This window comes from Psammomys obesus, unplaced genomic scaffold (genome assembly GCF_907164565.1).
Source record: "Psammomys obesus unplaced genomic scaffold, mPsaObe1.curated_primary_1811, whole genome shotgun sequence".
NCBI classification, from domain to species: domain Eukaryota; kingdom Metazoa; phylum Chordata; class Mammalia; order Rodentia; family Muridae; genus Psammomys; species Psammomys obesus.
Genome location: NW_026590468.1, coordinates 1,396,391 through 1,419,071, shown reverse-complemented (window position 1 = coordinate 1,419,071; position 22,681 = coordinate 1,396,391). Strand labels below are relative to the sequence as shown.

At 39.0% G+C, this 22,681-nt stretch overlaps 1 pseudogene; it reads right to left on the bottom strand.

Annotated features, from left to right (window-relative positions):
• Window positions 1–22,681, bottom strand: part of LOC129676936 (ovochymase-2-like) — a 53,551-nt pseudogene that overhangs the window by 26,929 nt on the left and 3,941 nt on the right.

Below are 22,681 nucleotides of genomic sequence, written 5' to 3'. Positions count from 1 at the left end.
AAGCTCATTTTTTTTTTAATGGATGATGTAACTAAGAAAAGAGCTTGCCCTAAATCTCACAGTGAATTCATTGAAGTGTCACAACTAACACAGATAAGCTCCCTGTGTTAGTAGGGAAACTTTCAGGCAGAGTGTAGCTTATTAACTATCTCTGCATCATCTTCCCTCTTCTCCTATTATCTAATTGACAGTTACTGTTTGTCAAGCAATGTTTGCTAAATTAGATAAAACGATGGCTTGACAAGAAGATACAAGGAAGGAAATGGGGCTCTGTGGATGCAGAATTGGCAGGCCAGAAGGGATAGCTGTGTATGCTCATTAGAGTTTTATAGCAAGTGATCACTACCAGAGGAAGATTTTTGATGATAACAGAAAAAGACATTCAGAAATGTTAAGATGTTAATTCATGCTCCTGTGAGTGCATGCTGAAGGAGTACCCATCTCTGGTGCCTTTTCTCCAGTGGTCTGAGGGAAAAAAAAGAGAAGATGAAGTTCAAAGCTTGTAGTATCTTGGACAAGAAATTGGCTCAAAAAAAAAAAAAAAACCCAGATCATTTTAAGTCAATATGCAAATGCTGAGAATTTAATCTGTGAAAAAAAACAGGATGGACAAAATGACAAAGAAGGACAAAGGTCCTGGCATTTTGAGATGATTTCACTTACTTTATTCTTACTAATGAAGAAACAGTGATTAACTTAGAGATTACACAGAGCAAAAAGAGGCATGGATGCATGAGAGTGGAGGCCAGAGATAAAAGTAACATTTCTCCAACACTGAGGTTCAGATATCTGCTGTTCTGTCTTACTCTTGGAAAAAAAAAGTTCTGAATTACCTTTAATTAATCCTCTGGGGAAATGATGGAAGCCACTTTGAGACTAGAAGACACCAGTTGAGTTTCGATGTAGAAATGAAGCTGCAATTTTCTCCTGGCTGGTCTACTACCAGGGTGCATATAGAGCCTGCCCCTCAGATTTATCACATTTGCTTCTATGCCTGGGTTTCTAAATCTTTGTCTTATTAATTTGAGGTGAGATTATTCATTATGGAGAGCACTATTTGCTGTACTGTATATGGCTTGGCAGTTCTCATGACCTTTTTCCACTAGGCACTGGTGTCCCCTCTTCAATTGTGACATATAAAAATATTTCCTAGTATCATTCCCTGGGTGGTCCAATTATCAGTAATTGATTGTTACTGAGCTATGCTTTAGCTTGCTGAATCTTACTAGAACAGTTGAAAAGTAAGTGTATATCTCTAGTTTCAATCATAGGCAAAGTTTAAGCAATTTATGAATAATGCATTCCTTCTTCAGTGAATATTTTAATACTTGGATATATATGATATTTTGCTCTTATATTAGATTTCAAAATCTTCTCATGTTCCAGAAGTGGCCCTGTCCAGTCTCAACTTGTCTAGCCTGCTAATGCTCTTTGCTACCACAGAACTGCAGCTTCCTAAGCTCTCAGGATGGCTTTGTTACCAGTCTGGACATGTTTGTGGATCCAGGGAAGCACTCTCCTCAGATCTGTGAAGATCCCAGGAGATCCTTGTTCCTTTTTCCTTGAATTGTTTCTCCAGCTGTGACCAGAGCCAAAACCCCAAGAAGTCAAACCAGCCAGAGTCCAGGCCCCTTTCTTATTCTTGCACACGAGCGACACTCCTGAATCTCTCTGAGGAAGGAAGAAGGAAGCCTCTGTTATCATGATTGTTGGTGAAGGTGCCTCAAATAGCTCCCTCTTTCCTCATAAGGATGCTAACAACAAGCACTAACATGACCTCAGTTATAACAATTTAGACTCAGGGCTCCAGGAGATATCTGGGTACAATTTCCATTTGATCCTCAAACATCAGAATCTGGCATTGCTGCTGGTTTTCCTTACCCTTGGCTCTCACCAAAGCAGCAGAATTTCCTTTCCTCTTCATACTACAGAATCAGAGACATTTTGCCTAGTGATACAACTTCATAAGTGCTGAGAATTGAGGATAAGTGACATTCCCAACATCCCTAAATCTAGGAATCCCAAAATAAGAAGAGACATCCTTAATGGATGGGAGAACCCAGAGTATCTCATCCTTGGCACCGTTTCTATTAATCTGCTTTTTTCAGATTATAGTTTTATCTGGAATCAGCATTCTTAGGTTCCTTACCTGCTAAAAAACTTTCCTAGGCCTGAAGCATAGCTCTATCCACTTACCTGACAAGCATCTCATTCTCCATCCTGTACAGAGAAAAGTGTTTCCAGTAACGGGAAACACTTAAGGTCAGCAGAGCTGCCTCACATTCCTCCTGAGTCAAATCTGCAGGTTCACCTGCTGCAAGACTTGTGGGAGGCTGCCACCTGGAGCAAAGAGATCAAGCACATCAAGGCAAACCTTCACCTTTCCCATCCTTCCATCGTTGGATCAGCAGTTGGATGCAGGTTTGTGTCTTTTTGGAAGGATCTCAAATTCTCTGCCCTTTGAAATGTTTGCCTGGTTGCTTAAAAAAATTAATTTAAAAAAACATGATTACTGGTTATCTGCCAGAAAGTTTTGAGTTTGGATTAAGAGGAGTGGTGTCGGGGCTCTTACCTTCAGTCAAGGGACCCCAGGCTGCAGTTGTGCAAATAAATCCAACCTTAAAATGTTTTCCTGGCTCAGGAAGACACATGGGCCTCACAAACTGGCCTGAAAAAAAGACCAAGTCAGGGCTTGGCTTATGGAGAAGTTACCATAGTTACACCTATTAGCATCTGGGTGGTCCCCAAAGACCCCTTAAAGATCATGATAGATTAGCCTGACATCTTCAGAGGTCACTTGTCACCTGCCTTCTCCTAACTCCACATAATACTACATAAAGAACCCTAAAGAAAGGGTATCTTAGGAAGGGGACTCTCTAGACAAATCTCTGCTTCCAGTGTGTTATCTAGAAGAGGTGGTCTTATGCTGCATAATATGATCTGTAGGGGTTTTAGTATGAATGAAAGGTTTTGGGGTCAACAATTCAGGACACACCACAAATGTTTACTGAATTGGTGTTCAAGTAGCTGTGCCTACAGACGTGCACCACCATTCTAAGCTAATTCTCTTTTAAACCTTCTGGGGGACATGATTTCTCAGCCATTTTTGTGTCTTTGGTATTCACTAGTAACTGGCAGTTAGTGAGCATCCCAAGAATGTTTACAGACTTGAAATGAAAGGACAACTATGAGAACATGATCTTTGTTACAGCCTGGTGTATGTATGCATAGAATACCATAGACAGTGGAGTGTTTGGATAATACTAGAAATCTGATTTTAAAAATGAAAGCTCTTACGCTGAAGCTCAGAGAAACAAGACCAACAGGAGGGAAGACATGGGTATACAGATGTAGACAGAGAAAATAGATAGAATAAATAAAATATAGATATATTTTACTGCTCTGTTTTTGCTTTTTCTTATCTGCTTTTTAAGATGTACAATACACCAGGTAGTGCTTATTGACTGCAATATTTTATCAAAACTAGTAGGAAACTTTCACTAGTCAGTCTTTTGATATCACTCTTGATTTCAGTGGGTTTATGTAAGTCCAGTATTTTACCTCTGCAACGAATACTTTTCTTACTGACATGAGGCTCACCAAGCCTCATTTGTGACACCCAATTAGGAAGATTCCTTGTGTTTTATAAGAGTAATCTATTCTGATTCCAATGGGAAGATTGGGCTAACCTGGTCTTCCTCCATAAGCCAAACTTTCCTACCTGTTAGGCATGCGGTGCGCAGCTGTGATGACCCACTGTGAAGAGATGATGGTTCCTCTGCAGATGTGCTTCTGCTTTTGTTTCAAAGACACCTAGGTGACAGAGAGTTAATTTGGTAGACGTTAATGGTGTGGGGTACCCCCAAAACCCATGACTGAGCATATTCTGAAAAAGAGATACAGATAGCTTAACTGCAGTGATCACAACTCAGGCACTATATGATAGTGTATTGGACTTTAATTTGGGCTTACTGCTTTTACATACTCTTAATGAACTATTTGACCCCTATAATTTCAAATCTTTTCTTTTGTTTGCCTGTTCAACATACTTAAAATGATGTTTATTTATCTCTCCATCCTCTCTGAATGTGCTTGTGTGTGTCTGAATGTGTATGTGTACTTCACTGTGCATGCACATACTTGCAAGTGGGCATGGTGTGCATGTAGCAACCAGAGTACAAATCTTGGGTATCAGTTCTCTCCTTCTACCGTGTGATCCTGGGGATGAAAATCAGGTTGTCAGGCTTGGTAAAAAGCGTGTTTGCTCACTGAACTATCTCTGATCCTTATTAACATTCTGATTCCAAGTCAATCTATCCACGATATTTCATTTGATTCTCAGCTGGCTTCTAATTGACAAGTAAATTCTTTAATGAATAGCTTCACATTCTTGGGATGAGAAAATGGCAGTTTATCAGAATTTTTCACTTTTTAAGCAAAAATTATTTATGAACAGCAAAAAGAAAAAAAAACACAGAGACATAGAAAAAGCTGCTAAAGCTAATGAGCCCAGTGGTACAGTGAATGCTTAGAGCTTTTTAGGCTCTAGTTTGAATCATTTGAACCAAAACAAGCCAACAAAAAGAAAAAGGAGGAATACGAAAGGAGGCCAAGGATAGACATAGAACAAAAAAGCCATGAAAGAAAAGCCAATAGGTCATCGTTATTATGATTTGAATATAAGCTTCTGAACTGAATAGACAACCAATTGATCAAGGGACCATCATCTGCTCCAACAAGTGTTTGTTAAGTTTATCAGTGGCACCCAGGCAAACCACTGAACACAAATTCAACTGTGAATAGTACTCTTCTTTCAAGATTAGAAAAGCATAGCTCTGGGTGTGTTGTGAGGGTTTTTCATTTTTGTTTTGGTTTTTGTTTGTTTGTTTGTTTGTTTGTTTTCCCAAAAGACGGTGACCTAAGGGAGGTACTATGTGATCTGGGGAGACACCAACTTGACGTATCTTCGTTCACTCACCAGAGATGGGTTTGCGAGACTCACCTGCTAAGGATAGGAACATTTCTCCACTTGGCTTCCTCCAACAATGCAACTGAAAAGGCTAAAGTAATTCTGAGGCTGGGGCTTAACCAGACTCTGCCCACAGTTGGGAGCTTAGGAAAAGACAAAACAAACACTGAGTGATTAGTTTCTAGAATGAAGATGTACAGAGAAATCTTCTGAGCGAGAACAAAATGCAGTATGTGGGATATGTAGAAAAGTTACAACATGGCTTTAAGTTAATGATTGGGATTAGCTGTGTTTTGTCACACATACAATGTGTGGTATCAAGAGACAGCTTCTATGATGTGTGCGTATGTGCGTGTGTGCGTATGTGTGTATATGTTCATTTGTATGTAGTCCCACATGCACTTGTGTGCATATTAGGGCCAGAAGTCAACTTTGACTACCTTCCTTAGCCCTTTGTACTTGTTTTAAGAGACAAGGTCTCTCATTGGCCTTGAACATGGAGACTAGGCTAGGCTGGATGGACAGCTACCCCCAAGAATCTGCTTGTCACTGCCTCCCAAGAACTGCATTTAGGAAAGTGCATTACTACACCAGCTTTAAAAGAATGATTTTTTTGGGATTAAACCCAGTCCTTTGTGCTTTCACAGCACACACTTTGCTGACTGAATCATATATTCAGACCAAGGGATGGCTTCTAATGCAAAGTTTAAGGGCTGCAGGGATAGATAAGAGCTGGGCTGCCAGGAATGCAGCCTCTTTTCTTTCTGAGCTCTCTGGTGTCTGAAAAAAGAGGTTCTTCACAGCACTCTGTAGTATTCCAGGATACTCACTGTGGGCTAGGATGGTCGATTCTGGCTTTCAACCCAGTTAGATCGTGGACTCCACAAAGATGGGGATTTAATCCTTCTTTCTTTCCTTCCTCTTTTGTTGTAAGCAGTTATTAATATTTACTATTGATTTATCTTCTGGTAATGCTGCTGTTAGTCCTAAACAGCTGTACACCCAAATCATCACACAGAGACTGGGTTTATTTAGTTAACCTAGAACACAATGCTGGGCAGTAGTTTCTCCATCTTAAACCTCCAAGCCCTCATAGTTTCCTAACATTTAGATTTCCCACATTATACTTGCTTTTTATGAAATCTTAGGTCTGGTTCATGCTCCACGTCCTCCAAGATTGTGCCTCCAGCTCGGTCCCCCTACCTCTCCTCTTCCCCCTTCTCCTCCCACTCATTTCCTGTCCTCTGGCTCCTCCCAGCTCAACATTGTGCCTAGTTGCTTTATTTTGGCCTATTTACACAAGAGTTGAGACAGGATGCTTAGAATGAGTATCACAATGCAATATCTGGATTGAAACCAGGGAGTGTGTGTCAGGGGGAGGGAGAAATAAGCATTTGAATGAACAAGGGTAAGGTGTATACATTTTAAAAAGACATTATACCAACATTTCCCCCCTTTAAGTCCAATAAAAGGCTCCTTTCAATACAATAATAATTATGAAATTATGAAAACTGTTAGGTAAAAATCTACATGTGCAATGTCCAGTCCATGTGTATTTAGCACATGGAGAGGGTATCTCAGGAGAAAGTATCTGATTATCCTATCTATCTTGACAAGTTAAAAGTTCTATACCTAAATTAACTTTTATCCTTATTGGTATTACCTATATGAAAAGATTTTTTAACTTCTAAACAACTCAAGCTTAATTGTGGCACTATAACTATTTGGTCTTCAACTCCATCAGAGACTTAAGAAGAAATAAAATTAGTTATTAGAGTAAATAGGAAGTGCATGTTAGCAGTTTCCAAAAAATAAAAATTTGACAGAGGCAGTTTGCTCTGAACAGTCACCCACAACTCTCTGTAACATTGGAGCATCATCTTCAGCCTTCTGGCTCAGAATATTTGACAGACATATATGTGTAGGAACTATTTAGGACTTGCTTACCCTGTCTTGGCAAAGTTCGGCAGTCGACTGTGCTGCATTCAAGTTTGCCCATTTTTGGCAGAATTTGTCTGTCATGAAGCAAGGGTATTTTCTTTACCTGAGTGGCTTGTTTGCCATATTCGGAGCGATCTCCATATGGAGGTTCTTCGATGTTCATTATCTTCTTTCAGGTAGGTGGGGTGCTGCCAGGAAATGACTTGTCTCATTGTCAAAGAATCTTTAAAATAATAAAAAACATTTAAAATGCCATATTCTGTAGGTCTCTGAAGTTTTTGAAGACTACCTATCTTTATATTATCAGTCTACAAAATCATATCTATCTGTTAAACCTAGGCTGTATACTCCTGTGATAAATTAGGCTAGTGTCTGACATGACCATGAGTTGAGTAACTAGCAATTAACTTGCATACATAATATCCTAACCAGTTTTTAATAGCAGTTTAAAAGTATTGGAAGTAACCTTGACTTTCTATCAATATACTAAAGCTTATACCAATGTATTAAAAATGGACTTATTTTTGCATCAATATGCAAAATCCTATACCAGAATTAAAATTAACCTTATTTGGGAATAACCAAAAAAAAAAAAAAAAAAAAAAACCCTAAGTTGAATAAATTCAATAATCTACCTTTTTTTTCTGTTCCTATAAGATATCCCTGTATATTCCTTTTTTCACTTTAAATAAGACCATTAACAATAAACATCTCCCAATGACAATCAAATTTCATAGCCATAGCAAACAACTAAAAACATACCCAACCCCCTTTAAGGAAAATTGGATGCCGTTCTCTTGGATTTCTTCTAGCTGACATTTTGGACATGTAGAAATCCTATAAGGGGCCCAAATAAAAATGGTTAATTAAGCAAGCAATAACATTTTTAGTCCAGTCTTTGAGTGTTGAGAAATTTCAGGCTTAATAAAAGTCCTCTTTGGAACAGTCTAAAATGCTGGACCAATTAAGATTAGTACTTTCTTCAAAGTTCTTTTTGGCGCAGACTTTGAAGAGAAAACAGCAATTGAAGCAGCTGAGGCAGGAACAAGCAGAATACTGGAATATGCAAGATGCTGGAACAGATGTGTCAATGTCTCAGCATGCTGAAGAATGATTCTATTAGGTGTGATCCAGCATCTCTGTTGTCTAGTTCTTTGTTCTACAAACATATAACTTCTCACAAGCATTATAGAGTTCTAAAATTATAAATGTATGAGATGTGCAGGATGAAACTAAACTGTAAGCCAATTTTATCTATGTAATTAAAAGATTAGCATATTACATTTTGAGGATATTATGGCCAAGGATTTATTAATCAAGTATTGTTGGAGTTCTGGCCGGAGACATTTTTTTATGTCTCAGTCAGTTTCAGAGGTATTTCCACGTAAAGGGATTATCAACTTATGTTACCTGTTCTGTTTGATCTTGATTTCTCTCTTCTTTTGAGTGGCTAAGGTCTTCTGGTGGTCTTCCTCTGTCGTTTCTGATTTTCATTAGTTTTGAAGGAACCCATAATTTCTCTTCTCCTTCATGAACATAAGCAAAACCTCTTCCCTGGCGTAACACATTCCTCACTCTCCATTGTGAAGTTAGGGTATCTTTGAAATATGTAAGCTGAAATAACTCAGCAGTTTTTTTCTATAATCCAATGTCTCTCCACAGCTGTTGTTTGTTGTTCATTAACATTTAAGAAATTTAAGGTCAATAAAGCATTATATAATCTATCTCTGGGGGCTTTTAATATCCCTCTCTGTATGTTAAGCATGTCCCTTAAAGTACGATTGGATCTTTCAATGACTGCTTGACCAGTAGGATTGTGAGGTATACCTGTTACATGTTTTATCTTATAATATGTAAAAACTCCTTCCATTTTATTAGAGACGTATGCTGTAGCATTATCAGTCTTAATTTGTTTAGGTATGCCCATAATTGCCATCACTTCTAATAAATGTGTAATAACTGAATCAGCCTTTTCAGAGCTTAAGGCTGTTGCCCATTGAAACCCTGAATATGTGTCTATAGTATGGTGCACATATTTCACTTTACCAAAATCTGTAAAATAAAGCATGTTCATTTGCCAAATTTCATTTCTTTGGTTACATTTAGGGTTACTTCCTGCAGGTAGTGGAGTTTGACTATATAAAGAACAAGTGGGGCATTTTCTCACAATTTCTTTGGCTTGTTGCCAAGTGATAGAAAACTCTTTTTAAACCTTTGCTGTTAACATGGTGTTTTTTATGAAATTCTGAGGCTTCTAACACGCTTCCTATCAATAGTTGATCAATTTCCTCATTGCCTTGTGCTAGAGGACCTGGTAAACCTGTATGAGATCTGATATGTGTTATATACAACAGATTATTTCTATTTCTGATTACTTGTTGTAACTGAAGGAACAGTGAAGTTAAGTCTGAATTATCCTGAATTAGATCAGCAGTTTCTGTATGCAGAACAACTCTTTCTGCATTATTGAGGGTCAGTGACTATATTAAGAGATGCCTGAAAATCTGATAACACCAAGAGAATTGCATATAATTCTGATTTTTAAACTGAATCATAAGAACTCTCCACCACTTTACTCAGATTTTCTGACTTATAACCTGCCCCTTTTGATTTATTGGCATCCACATAAAATGTGGGAGCTCCAGAAATTGGGGTTTCTTTTACTATCCGAGGGAGAATCCAATTGGTTCTTTTTATAAACTGAAGTCACTTGCTTTTTGGGTATCTGTTGTTGATTTCTCCCAAAAATTCACAACAAGCTCTTTGCCAATATTCGTTGTCTGCCTATAATGACACAATCTCAGCATTGGTAAAGGGCACCACAATTTCAGCTGGATCTAGTCCATCCAATTGATGAAGTCTCATTTTTCCTTACAGGATCAATTCTGAAACCTTTTCTATATGGGTTTTTAGTTTTTTATTTTATTTGTGTGCTAAAAATATCCATTCTAAAATACAGTCCTCCCTCTGCATAAGAATTTCTGTGGGAGAATGAGAGGAGGGCAAAATAACCTAAATACAGGCCCTCTTTGGATCAATACGGCCTATACATGCATCTTGTAATTTCATTTCTACTTTTCAGCTTCAGTTGATAACATTCTTGGACTATTTAAGTCCTTGTCACCCTGTAATATTTGAAATAAGTTACTTAGCTCGTGAGTAGCTAAACCAAGGGTAGGCTGTAGCCAGTTAATATCTCCCAGCAATTTTTGAAAATCATTAAGAGTTCTTAACTGTTTTTTTTCTAATTTGTACTTTTTGTGGTCGAATTTTCTGTAGACCTATTTTGTATCCTAGGTAATTAATAGACTCTCCTCTTTGTATTTTTTCAGGAGCAATCTGTAATCCCCAACAAGGCAAAGTTCTATTTATTTCATCAAAAATATTTTCTAAGGTTTTCATATCTGGATCAGCTAATAAGATATCATCCATATAGTGGTAAATTATGGATTGAGGAAACTGCTTATGAATTATCTCCAATGGTTGTTGTGCAAAATATTGGCACAAAATAGGACTATTTAACATCCCCTGTGGTAAGACCCTCCAGTGATATCTTTTTATTGGACAGCTTCTATTCAAAGTGGGTACTGAGAAAGCAAACCTTTCCCTATCATGTTCATGTAAAGGAGTTGTGAAAAAGCAATCCTTTAAATCAGTCACTATAATAGGCCATTCTTTAGGTAACAAGGAAGGCAATAGGATTCTGGATTGTAACGATCCCATTGGCTGAATAATTTTGTTAATTGCTCTTATATCTGTTAACATCCTCCATGTGTTAGATTTAGTTTTGATGACAAATACCGGAGAATTCCAAGGGCTGTTGGACTCTATATGTTGAACCTCCAGCTGTTAAAGGACTAGCTGTTCTAGTGCCAGTAATTTTTCTTTACTCACAGACCATTGTTCAATCCAAATAGGTTGGTCTGCCAACCACCTTAGTGGTAAGGCTATGGGAATTTTATTAGCAGTGGCTTCCCAACATGAAGTTGAAAAGACGGCCTCTGCTATATTTTGTTTATGGACAGTCTGGACAGTCTGAAACTGTTTTTGATGACATTTAAAAAACAATTTTAGCTTCTTTATGAGGAGTATTACCTGTTTTTTTGGCTTGTCTCAGAACTTAGAGGGATGTTAATCTGGGCCTTCCATTGTTGTAACAGATCTCTTCCCCATAAGTTTATGGCTATCTCAGCCACATATGGCCTTATTTTTCCTATTTGACCTTCTGGTCCTGTACATTTAAGCCATCTAACACTTTGTTTCACTTTAGATAAAGTTCCAACTTCTTGGAATTGAATATCCACCTCTTGAAGTGGCCAATTTGGGGGCCAGGATTTAGAAGTAATAATTGTGACATCAGCCCCAGTATCTACCATGCCTTCAATTTCAATAATATTTAAAATTATCTTTAACTTTGGTCTTTGATCATTTATAGAGGTTTGACAATATATTTGTTTTTTGTTCTCTTCCTGGTTTTTTGATTTATCTATAGAATCTGCTTTGGCCTCGCTGTCCAAGTTTTTAATCTTTATTCCCAGATCAGTGGTGTTTAATTTTCTTGTGGAGGAGTATCCCTGTCCTGTTTTGGAGCCTGCAAGAGGCCTCCTTGGGCGTTTTTTGATAAAGGATTACCCCATTTATCTGTGACTGCTCTACATTCACTAATCCAATGTTGACCCTTACCACATCTTCCACATATTCTAGGAAGCATAGACTCCCTTCTTGAATTATTATGGTTTTCCTGGTAATTTTTTTTGTAGTAATCTCGCCCCATCACAATTACATTTCCCAAGGTCTTTTGGGTAGCTTCTCCGATCAAGGTCAAATTGGGTGAATGAGGTCTGATGTCAATCATATTTCTAATCCATTCATCTATTGGAGCAGATCTTGCTCTTAATGGCCTTATTGCTTCTTGCATTTAGTATTAGCATTTTCAAAAGCTAAAGATTCTATTAGTGCTTTTCTAGCTAGTGTATCTGATATACTTCTATCCTCAGCTGAAGTCAATATTTGCAGAAAGTTAGTGAATGTTTCACTTGGACCTTGTATGACCTGGGAGAATGGCTCAAGCCTTTTTCCTGATTCCTCAACTGCCGGAAGCCAAGGCTATTTACTGAAGCCAAAGTCAAATAGTGAGCCAAAGCTATTTAGTGGAGACAAAGCTATTTACTGAAGCCAAAGCCAAGTAGTGAGCAAAGATCATCTAGTGGAGACCTAAAGCTATTTCTTGAAAGAGTTACCTAGGACCCTAAATCATGGGTGACAGATTTGTGAGGACATCTGTCTGTTAGTTTTAGAGCATCCGTGAGATATCTTAAGAAAACATCCTTACAGTATCTTGCAGGTACAATATTTAACCCATGGAAGCACTCTTCCTATCTCCTGCAGAAGTAAATTAACCTTCCCCCCCTTTCCTGCCTTCTCCCTATATAAGTTGGGTAAAAATTTCTAATAAACGAGGCTTTGATCAGACAGACTTGTCCTTCATTTCTCGCGTTTCTTGTCCCTTCTCCCTCATTCCTTCCATCCTCCTACTTTAAGAACCCATTGAAGTCCCACCAGTCGGGGCATTTCTGGCGCCCAACATGACCTAGAGGTATGGAGGTCTGGATGGAACGTCGTTCTTCAGTGGCCACTAAAATACATAGGATTCAGCATTTCCACCAGGAAACTAAAAAACTGTATAAGAGATCTCCACAGAGCCGCCCGTCTGTGAGTTTGATCCGAGAGGTAAGTCAGAACGACAAATTATGGGACAAGATTTGAGTAAGCATGACTTATTCTTACAGGGCCTCAAGGAGTCCCTCAAGATGCAAGGAGTTAGGGTTAAGAAAAAGGATTTAGTTAGCTTCTTTGTTTTTATTACTAATATTTGTCCCTGGTTTCAACAAGAAGGTACTATTGATGTAAGACGCTGGGAGAGAGTTGGAAATTGTCTTAAAGAATTTTATGAATCTTGTGGTCTACAAAAGGTGCCTGTCCAGGCATTTTCCTACTGGAATTTGATTAATGATATTCTTCAGGTTAGACATTCCCAACCTGACTTGGCTGAGGTAGTTTCTCAAACTAAAAAGTTCCTCAAAAATGATTCTAGAGGAAGTCCCAAATCCCTTGAATTAGGTAGGGATGAGACTGCACTTCCCAAACTCTCCTGAGCTCCCTCTGTAGACTCTATCTCCATACCTATGCCTGAACCGGCAACTCCAGTTCTAGTTCAGCCTGCAGACCATTCTCTCTACCCCTCCCTTACAGCCCTCCACTCGCAGACACAGGATGGTCCTAATGACCAGCCTTTCCCTGAAAAGGCCACTTCCCTTGAGGAGAAAGCCAGGTACCGTAACCTAGACTAGCAACTCCTCCCGTCCTTCCCGGCTTCAGCAGCTGCCCCTTATTTACCACCTCTGTATGTTAAAGCTCCTCCTTTCTGTGCACCAGCCTTACATTTTGATTCTGATGCTGCTCAGCATGCTAAAACTAAACTCTGTCAGAAGGTCAAATCCCTCAGGGAACTGCTTCAGAAGAAAGGGGAGCATTTAATACTTCTTAAAGAACTGCGGGAATTGGATCTTGAATTGACCCAACTCTCTCATTTGGCTGCCTCCCTCCCATTCAAAAACAAAGAAAAAAGGCCCTCAGGTGGACCGGGGCAGAAGGCGCAGAGAAGAGCCGTAGCACGGTCAGCAGGAGGAACGGGGACACTACTTGTCTCCTTCCCACTTCCCTATTGCCGGCTAAGCTTGGATGGCTCACAGAGAAATGGGTAGATGAGAACGCTGGCTTGTTCACACCCTCAGAATCGGCCTAAGACCTTTGCCAGCTGCAGAGCTGAGCAGGACTGCTTAGTAGAGCGGCAGTTAACCCCGCCCCCTCCCACGGGCTTCAGCCAGTGTCAGCTTCAGTCAGCTCTTGGACAGGGTCAGAGGGATGGAGCCACTTCTAGTTTTAAAGATTAAATTGTGTTCACTGATAAATTCTGAGTTTTAAATCTAGTTCTGACTTTTGAAATCATGGTTATGCTCTGTATATATATTTAAATGTTTAAAAAGCAGGTACCCTGGTTGTTTTTGTCTTTGTCTCTGTGTTTTGTTTTTGTGTGCCGGCTGTCTGTTTTGGTTTCTGGTTTTGGTTTGCTCGTGAGGTCTGGAAAACTTGGAGAATTTCCAATCTGGTCAAGGAAATTTGGGGGATGCCCCAGTTCCCAGAGAAAGGGCTTTTAAAGGCTCCCCTAATTTGGGATCAGGAGGGTCGCTGGGACACTTTTCTGTGTAAAAAGAAGGGCTGGAGAGATGGCTCAGAGGTTAAGAGCACTGGCTCTTCTTCCAAAGGTTCTGAGTTCAATCCCCACCAACACATGGTGGCTAAAAACAATCTATAGTGAGATCTGGTGTTGCTGCCTATGCTTATAAAAGAAAAACAATGTCTTTTCAAGTGTCTAGCACATCTGCACAAATAGCAGAGTTTTCTGCAGTATTGGCTATGTTTCAAAGTTTTAATAAGCAGTCTTTGAACATTTTTACAGATACTGCATATGTAGCTCTGTCTTTGCCTAGGTTAGAGACTGCAGGTCAAATTCAAATTCAGACATCTTCTTCTGCTGGAATTTTATTTTTACAAATTCAAAATTTGATACAAAAAAGAAACTTTATATTTTTATAGGACATTTGAGGGCTCATTCTAATTTGCCAGGACCCCTGTCTAAAAAAAAATGCATTGGCAGATAAAGCCACCAAAGTTTATTATTTGTAGTTAAAGAGCCCAGGATGCCCATAGCATGCATCATCTTAATAGTCAAACCTTGAGACTTAAATATGGGTTGACTAAGAAACAGACACGTACTATAGTCGAGGCTTGCAGAACTTGTCCTCAGTTTCAGCCTGTTTCTCATTTGGGAGTCAGTCCTAAAGGATTGGTTCCAAATCAGATCTGGCAAATGTATATTAGTCATATTCCTTAATTTGAAAAATTAAAATATGTACATGCTTGCATTGATATCTATTCTGGATTTATTTTTGCCACTCCTCAAAGAGGAGAAACTGCAAAAAATGTTATTGCTCATTGTCTGCAGGCTTTTAATGTTCTACGAGTTCCTAAGCAACTGACAATGGAGCAAGATATACTAACAAATCTTTTAAAAGATTTGTCAACAGTTTCCAGTTTCTCATATAACTGAAATACCTTGCAATCCTCAAGGACAAGGCATGCTAGAGTGTGCCTACCGAACAATTAAGATTTACTTGCAAAAAAAAAAAAAAGAAAGAAAGAAAGAAAGAAAGGGGAGTCACTCCCCTGGATACCTAAATTTTCTAAAAAATTTGAATAAGCGTGGTAAATCTGCAGCAGATAGATTTTGGCATACAAAAGCCAAAAAACTTTTGCTAAAACAAAATAGAGGAATCCTTTAACAAATCAATGGCATGGACCCGACCCTGTACTCATATGGGGACGAGGAGCTGTCTGTGTTTTTTTTTTTTTTTTTTTTTTTTTTTTTTTGCAGCTTGATGGCTACTGGAATGCCTGGTGCAACAAGTGGATGAGGAGTTTTCTCCTGACAATGATAATGATGTCAAAGAAGACCCCTCCAGTCAAGATGATTGTTTATGTGTGCCCTTAAGGAAGAGTGCTGCTTTTACACAGATTATACTGGGATTGTAAGGGACAGCATGGCTAAAGTTAGGGAAGGCTTAGAAGAGAGAAAGAGACAGAGAGAACAAGAGGAAAGTTGGTTCATAATTGGTTTTCAACCTCTCCCTGGCTCACCACCCTCCTTCCTTCAATCTTGGGACCCTTGGTGGGTTTCCTTCTCCTCGTATCTTTCAGCCCAGGGGCCATTAAAAGACTTACTGGCTTTGTAAAACAGCAAATTGACTCCCTGGCATCTAAACCCATACAAGTTCATTATCACAGAGTTGATTTGGCTGACAGAGGCTTAGCTGAGCTGGAGGAAGACTGCTGACAGTCCATCACATGGGTCTTGACTGCTTATGTTTGGCTCTCATGAGAACAGCATAAAACTCAGATAAATGCTTGCCTGTTGTAGCATGGGTACCTGTAATGGGGTGCAAGATGACATTGCAAGGGGAGGGCACAATTGCTCGCTTCTGAGTCCCCTGAGAAGCAAACCTGATTGCATAGAGGTTGGTGTCTGATTACCCCTAACCACAACCTGCTGGGGATGCCCTCAGGTTTTGATGGGGTCTTCTTCTCCTCCCCCAAAAGGCTGCAAAAAACCTTGGGAGAATCAGGTCACTATTTCTTCTCTCTGGTTAATGCCCACTGTCTGCAAAAGAACTCATGTTCAAAACCTACCTGCTAGCCTCTTAAATTGTTTAAGAAGGGAGGAGAGTTGGGCACCAGAAATGCCCCAACCCGTGGGACTTCAAGGGCTCCTAAAGCAGGAGGATGGAAGGAATGAGGGGGAAGGACGAGAAATGAAGGCCAAGTCTGTTTGTCTGAGCAAAGCCTTGTTTATTAGAAATTTTTACCCAACTTATATAGGGAGAAAGCAGGAAAGGGGGGAAAGGTTAATTTACTGCTTCAGGAGATAGGAAGAGTGCTTCCATGGGTTAAATATTGCACTTGCAAGATACCGTAAAGATGTCTTCTTAAGATATCTCATGGATGCTCTAAAACTAACAGACAGATGTCCTCACAAATCTATCACCCATGATTTAGGGTCCTAGGTAACTCTTTCACTAAATAGCTTTAGGTCTCCACTAGATGACCTTTACTCACTACCTGGCTTTGGCTTCAGTAAATAGCTTTGTCTCCACTAAATAGCTTTGGCTCACTATTTGACTTTGGCTTCAGTAAATAGCCTTGGCTCCCAGCACTCAACCTTGTCCCAAGCATTTAAGGCTGCTAGGCGACATAATGCTAAGGTTTCTTCATTATATACAGCTTGTATCTCTGTGTCAGCATACTGACCATCACCAAGCAGCTGTTCCTTAGAAACACCAACACCTCTGGCTCTATTTTTTGTGTGTTATCTCTTTAGCTTCTCTCCATCATGAAAGTCATTGTAAATATGGCCCAGGTTCTAATATTGCCTTTGCCATATCCTCCCAGTCCTTGGGAACTTTTGATTGACCAGGAAGTCAGCATGTTTTTTTTACAAATGGTGAATGCATTCCAAAATTAGTGACACTTTTCTTAAATTTCCTCAGATCTAGCACTTCCACAGGGCGCCATTCAGCTTCATGATAATTCAGTGGATGATCATCATCTGCTGGTCTCTGCTGTATACTGACTGGATAAGCCAATGTTTGTTTTCTAACCACCTTTGGTTGGCTTTCTTTATTTTTGTCTTTTGCCTCTATCTGAGTATTTTCTTTATTTAGTATTCTAAACTCTTCTCTTAAGGTCTGCACCCATATTTCATACCTATCTCCCTGTTGTTTGTTTTGTTCAATAATCTCTTGAGTCTCTTGTTTTATGCCTCTCTTCCAACTTTTAAGTTTTTCTTTATATTGTTCTAGTTGTTCTTTGTGTTAGTCCAGTATCTTTTCTAAAACCTCTGCCCTATCTTCCTGTTGTTTATTCTGTTCTGAAAGTTTTTATACCTCTTGTTTTAGGTCCTGTTTCCAACCTTCATTTTTTTAATTTATATTGTTCTAGTTGTTCTTTGTGCTGTTCCAGTATCTTTTCTAAAACCTCTGCCCTATCTTCCTGTTGTTTATTCCGTTCTGTATGTTTATGTATCTCCTGTTTTATGTCCTGTTTCCAACCTTCATTTTTTCTTTTATATTGTTCTAGTATCTTTTCTAAAGCCTTTGCCTTCGAGAAGACATAAAAGGCTAATGCAATGATTAAAGTTGAATTGAGGACTATGAATGTAAGCATAGTCACAATTTCTAGACTTTCCTTTATTTCAGTCTTAAAACCATAGACTATATTATCAGCCAAGTTCCAGAAAGTCTGTTTTATTGTTTCTTCCATCCTCTTAGACTATAGTGGCAGCCAGTTTTGTTATGTTAAATTTGAGGTCTGCCCACAGTAGGCTGCCTTTTGCTCCAGGGCCTGTTTAAGAGTCTCTCTTATCAAATACTCAAGTGACAATACATGCTGGAGAGGTTGTGGAGAAAGGGGAACCCTCCTCCACTGCTGGTGGGAATGTAAACTTGTGCAACCACTCTGGAAAGCAATCTGGCGCTTCCTCAGACAACTAGGAATAACGCTTCCCCAAGATCCAGCTATGCCACTCCTAGGCATATACCCAAAAGATGCTCAAGTACACAATAAGAACATTTGCTCAACCATGTTTGTAGCAGCCTTATTTGTAATAGCCAGAAGCTGGAAACAGCCCAGATGCCCCTCAGTGGAGGAATGCATACAGAAATTGTGGTACATTTATACAATGGAATACTACTCAGCAATAAAAATCAAGGAAATCATGAAATTTGCAGGTAAATGGTAGGTATGGAAAAATCATCCTGAGTGAGCTATCCCAGAAGCAGAAAGATGCACACGGTATATACTCACTCATATAGACATATAATATAGGATAAACCTACTAAAATCTGTACACCTAAAGAAACTAATCAAGAGGGAGGACTCTGGCTAAAATGCTCAATCCCTATCCAGAGAGGCAAAGAGAATGGACATCAGAAGAAGGAGAAAAGAGGGAACAAGTCAAGAGCCTGACACAGAGGACCTCTGAAAGGCTCTGCCCTGCAGACTATCAATGCAGATACTGAGACTTATAGGCAACGTTTGGGCAGAGTGTAGGGAATCTTAGGAAACAAGTGAAAAACAGTAAGATCTGGAGAGGACAGGAACTCCACCAGGAGAGAAACAGAACCAAAAAATCTGAGCACAGGGGTCTTTCCTGGGATATCAACCAAAGACCATGCATGGAGATAACCTAAGACCCCTGCGCAGATGTAGTTCATAGCAGTTCAGTATCCAAGTGGGTTCCATAGTAATAGGAACAGGGACTGTCTCTGACATGAACTGATTGGCCTGCTCTTTAATTACCTCCCCTTGAGGTGGAAGCAGCATCACCAGGTCACAGAAGAAGACAATGCAGCCACTCCTGATGAGACCTAACAGACTAGGATCAGAAGGAAGGAAAAGAAGACCTCCCCTATAAGTAGACTTGTGGAGAGGCATGCATGCAGAGGGTGGAGGAAGGGAGGGATTGGGACAGGAGGAGGGAGGGAACCACAGGGGGGATACAAAGTAAATAAAGTGTAATTAATAAAGAATTTTTAAAAAAAAAAGTCTCTCTTAAAGAGACATTGACCTGGGAGTTTTTAGGTTTTAAGTTTGGGTTGTATCACTGGGAGCTTATTCCCCCTCCAAATTATGTTTAAATATGATTTAAAGGGTGTAGATACTTAGATTAGTTGGGCACCATTTGTTCTAAGTGGTTATTAATATTTACTACTGATTTATGTTCTGGTAATGCTGCTCTTAGTCCTAAACAGCTGTATACCCAAATCATCACACAGAGACTGGGTTTATTTAGTTAACCTAGAACACAATGCTGGGCAATAGTTACTCCATCCTAAACCTCCAAGCCCTCATAGTTTCCTAACATTTAGATTTCCCACATTATACTCGCTTTTTGTGAAATTTAAACTCGCCCCTTATCCAAGAAGTCAAAGCCCACATAACACGCAAATATTTAAGTGTTTTCAGGGAGGAAGTCTTTTTTTGTAAAGTTATTTGTCCTTTTACCTGACAGGCACATGTCTTAACACTGGTATGTGAATCGAGGCTATCATCATACCATTGTTCTAGAACAACCTGTTTTCTGCCTTGCATTAAATCTAACTAGTTCATCTATGACTGTATGGAAGTCACCACAGAGCATGTTTTCACACTCAGTCTCATGAGCAAGAGTGAAGGGAGATATGTGGACACAATAACAAACTAAGATAGACTACAGTATAGGTTAACTATGCAACCTTATTCATCAGGATTTGTAATATATGTTGGGCATATGCCAGATGTGGCATTTCACACCTGCAGTCCCAGCATTCCAAAGGCAGAGGCAGGGGAATTATGAACTTAAGGTTATCCTGAGATCCATAGTGAAATGAACTTGTCTCACAATGAGAATGAGTGTTGGTTTAATGTTCTTTTAAAATGTATACACCTTACCCTTGTTCATTCAAATGTCAGCATGCAGCTCTACCACTGCTGCAGTGCCTGTCTATGGGAACAAGTGGTGGCCTGCTCCCAAAGCAGCCATTTTGTCTACCTGGACAAAAATAGGCTTCCTCCTCTGCCTATCCCAATCCTGGAGCTCCCAGTGAGCCTCTGGTACCAGCTATTCACAAAACAACCATGATTACTCTGGGTTAAGATGGACCCTCCTTACTGCCTGACTTGACCTTCAGAGCCCTGAGCTACTGCCTGTCATCTGTCCTGGTGCTGACAACCTCACCTAAAAGAGTATAACACTTATTTGAAGAGAAATCTTTTATCCTGCTCCACCCTCCCTAGCTTGATCTGAGATCTTCTGTTGCAGAATCTTGCTTCAGGTTTCATCATTTCCTACCTGGAAGCCAATGGCAAACTGACCTTCCAGCCTAATATCATGCACTTCTGATCCTTCAGTGTCTGGGTCTTCTACCTTAATGAAATAAGGAACAACCATGGAATTTTATCTAATTTATTTTATGAGGACACAACGCCACTCATACCCATGCCACATAAATCTCAACAAAGAAAGAGAACTACACACCAATTTACCTCATGAACAGAGATGAAAAAAATACTCAATAAAATAATTGTAAAGCCAATCCAAGAACACATCAAATAGAACATCTATCATGATCAAGTAGGTTTCATCTCTGAGAAGCATGGTTGTTTCAATGTAGATACATCAATTACTGTAATTCACTCTATAAACAAACTGGAAAAAGTGACAATATCAACAACAATAGATTCAGAAAAGGCCTTTGACAAAAATACAACAAACTCTTCATTTAAAGAATAAAAAAAAAAAAAACTCTCCCGGAGAGATCAGGGACACAAGGGGCGAGGGACATACATAGTACATCTCATATTAAATAAAAAATCATGACATATTAAAACATAATAAAGGCCAACTACAGCAGCCTATAGCCAACATCCATTTATGTGATGATAAACTCAAAAAAATTCCTCTAAACTCAGGAATAAGTCAATGTAGTCCACTCTCCCATATTTATTCAATATATTCTTTGAAGTCTTAGCTAGAACAATAACACAACTGAAAGAGATCAAGGGAATGCAAATTGGAAAAGATTAAATCAAAGTACCATTGTGTGAAGGTGATATGATAATATACATAAGTAACCTGAAAAATTTCACCAGGCAACTCTTACCAGCAATAAACACTTTGAGCAAAGTGGCTGCATACAGATTAACTGAAAAAATCAGTAGCTCTCTGTAAGTTTGTAAGACAAACGTACAGAAGCAACAGCTTTCAAAATAGCTTAAAATTATATAGAATATCTTGGGGTAATTCTAAAAAGAAAGTGAAATACCTGTATGATTAAAAAGTTCAAGTCTTTGAAGAAAGAAACTGAAAATGATACTAGAACATGGAAAAATCACCCATGGCTCTTATAGCTCAGTATGATTAACATAGTGAAGAGGGTATTCTATCAAAATCAATCTACAGATTCAGTGCAAACCCCATGCAAACTTCAACAAAAGTCTTTACAGATCTTGAAAAGATAATTCTCAACTTCATAAGGAAAAAAAACAAAACAAAACAAAACAAAAAAACCTCAAAACCTAAGTTAGGTAAAACAATCCCGAGTAATAAACTCTTTCTAAATTTGAGTTATACCTCAGAGCTACAGGAATACAAATGGCATAAAAACAAAATGTTGATGAATGTATTCAAATTGAAGAACTAGATGTAAATCCAATTTGGACAGCTGCTTTGATTGAGGGTGACCCTGCAGATGTCAATACAGGCAGTGATTCCTGAAGAGATGAGAAAGAAAACCTGGTTCAGATTGACTTCATCAACCTGGATCAGACTTCTTGGAGTCTATTTCAAGGCTATTTATGGTAGGCATAATTAAACAGAATAGAATTTAGGTAAAAGTCTTCAGGCAACAATCATTTCCATAATCATTCAAATTCTGGTACTCAATAAAGCTTAAAGTGTGACTACATAGAAACTCTCTGACAAAGTACATGTGACCATAAGGGTTGGTTCTATAGCTAAAAAGCCTAGAATCTAAGGTAACTGATAGCATAAAGATTAACAGGCAATTCAGTATGTGAGACATTTTCCCTAAAGATGGTAAATGGTCTAAGGAGAGAAGAGTGTAGAATAATCATTCTGGGGAATTAAAGTGAGCTCTATCCCTATAAATAGTGAAGTTATTAATAACTTCATTCTCAAATTTCTCTATGGAATGCAGGTATTTGATTTTGTCTCCTCCACTGAGGAGACACCCCTGCTTGATTAAGATTCCTGGTTCTCATAGTGGGTCTCTGTGAATACAAGACACCTTTGCCTTCTACATTTGGTAAGGAAGCCACAGTACATACTGGAAAAAAGAGAACCTCTTCAACAAAGGGTGCTGGAAAAACTGGATGTTTGCATATAGAAGAATGCAAATAAAGACAGCATGTCTTTAATCTCAGTACTCTAGAGGCAGAGGCAGGTTGATCTCTGTGAGTTTGATACAGAGTTGTTTCAGGACAGCCAGAACCACACAAAGAAACTCTGTCTCAAAGGAAAAAAATAAAAGAAGAAAAAAAGGAATCAAGGAAGAAAGAAAGAAAGAAAGAAAGAAAGAAAGAAAGAAAGAAAGAAAG